The sequence below is a fragment of the Sinocyclocheilus grahami genome, unplaced genomic scaffold (genome assembly GCF_001515645.1).
Source record: "Sinocyclocheilus grahami isolate Dianchi unplaced genomic scaffold, SAMN03320097.WGS_v1.1 scaffold1661.1, whole genome shotgun sequence".
Taxonomy (NCBI): Eukaryota; Metazoa; Chordata; class Actinopteri; order Cypriniformes; family Cyprinidae; genus Sinocyclocheilus; species Sinocyclocheilus grahami.
In genome coordinates this window covers 2,725-4,648 of record NW_015506840.1, presented here as the reverse complement: position 1 = coordinate 4,648, position 1,924 = coordinate 2,725, and the positions used below count along the sequence as shown (strand labels likewise).

The window sequence follows — 1,924 nt, the reverse complement described above, 5'->3', positions numbered from 1 at the left end:
TGAACTCTATTGGGGTTAGACAACACGTGTCAGGACCTACTCATTGTCAAAATCATACTCTAGATTTAATACTGTCACATGGAACTGATGTCGATGGTGTTGAAATTATGCAGCCAAGCGTTGATATCTCAGATCATTATCTAGTCTTGTGCAAACTTCATATAGCTAAAACTGTAAATTCTACTCCTTGTTACAAGTATGGTAGAACCATCACTTCTACAACAAAAGACTGCTTTGTAAGTAATCTTCCTGATTTATCTCAATTCCTTAGCATATGATATAAAATATAAAACACTGGATGACGAGTAATTTCTTTCTGCTAAATTCTGAAAAAAGAGGTGTTAATTATAGGACCTAAAAACTCTGCACGTAATAATCTAGAACACTGTCTAACACTTGATGGCTGCTCTGTCAATTCTTTGTCATCAGTTAGGAACCTAGGTGTGCTATTTGATAGCATTTTTTCCTTTGAAAGCCACGTTTCTAGCATTTGTAAAACTGCATTTTTCAATCTCAAAAATATATCTAAATTACGACCTATGTCTCAATGTCAAATGCAGAAATGTTAATTCATGCGTTCATGACCTCAAGGTTAGATTATTGTAACGCTTTATTGGGTGGTTGTTCTACGCGCTTAATAAACATACTCCAGCTGGTCCAAAATTCAGCAGCTTGAAATCTTACTAGAACCAGGAAGTATGACCATATTAGCCCGGTTCTGTCAACACTGCACTGGCTTCCTATTAAACATTGTATAGATTTTAAAATCTTGCTTATTACTTATAAAGTATAGAATGCCAAGCCTGCCATAATTAGAAATAAAGAAATGTAAAAAAGCAAATATAAATAAATAAATATACAAAGAAAAGTAAAAAAGCAAAAATAAATAATTTTTTTACATTTTTTCCACATTTGTTTATTTTTTCTTTTATTTATTTACACATTTATTTTCACATTTATGTATTTATTTACGTATTTATTTATTTTTAAATTTGGAAATTGCATTTGGTCTCGTACTGTATCGCCTTCAGTGTCGTGCGCTTTGCTTGGCAATTTGTTGCGATAAACAGGAAAGTGTGTTCAAGCGCCAGCAAAACAGTGTAAAGAAGTGATGTTTTATTAACAAGTTTCGGGAGGAGCACGCGCAGATAATTAACACGGCCAGTTCATCATCAGTAATTACACCATCTATCCAATCAGCACAAGAGAGAACCTCTATAAATAATCAAAGCAGCCTTACCTCCATTATCTCCTGTCTTTAGCATCATGTCAGATATCAAACTTTTTCCGGACGACAATGAGTTTGACACCACGGGTCCTCCGGCGTCTTCAGTCGCTGTCCAGCACACCAGCGCTCCGCAGGACACCATAATTGAGCCCGCGGCTGCAACTCGGGGCTGCCGGCCCTCCCGCGTCGCCGTCGCGCATACCTCCAGGCACCGAGGCACACCATCACCTGCGCCTCCCTTTTACGGATTATCTACTATCGGGTCTCTCACACGGCTTTCACCCTGGCGTTAAAAATCTCCCCTCCCAAAGCATCATCTGCCCCAATCTCCAGTCTGCTCTCGCCGAACCCGAAACAGTCGACCTCCTAATTAAAAGAGAAACAGACGCAAAATTTATGATTGGCCCCTTTTCCGTCCCCCCCTTTAAAGTTTTCTGCATTAGTCCCATCGGTATAGCTACCAGGAAATTCTCAGGTAAAAAACGCCTTTTAATCGATCTCTCATCCCCGCATAATTCCCCGTTCCCAAGCATTAACAGCCTCATTCGACTCGAAGAATTTTCTCTCCACTACCATGACGTTGACCAAGCCATTACCCTGATCAAAGACGCAGGCCGCGGCGCTTGGCTGTCTTCGGCAAGCCTGGGCCCCGCATGCCTCCGCTAATGGCGCAGGCCCCGACGCCCGCCATTTCCT

At 40.8% G+C, this 1,924-nt stretch overlaps 1 pseudogene; it reads left to right on the top strand.

Annotated features, from left to right (window-relative positions):
- The first annotated feature begins 1,266 nt into the window (after positions 1-1,266).
- LOC107571848 (uncharacterized) overlaps positions 1,267-1,924 on the top strand; it is a 2,680-nt pseudogene continuing 2,022 nt past the window's right edge.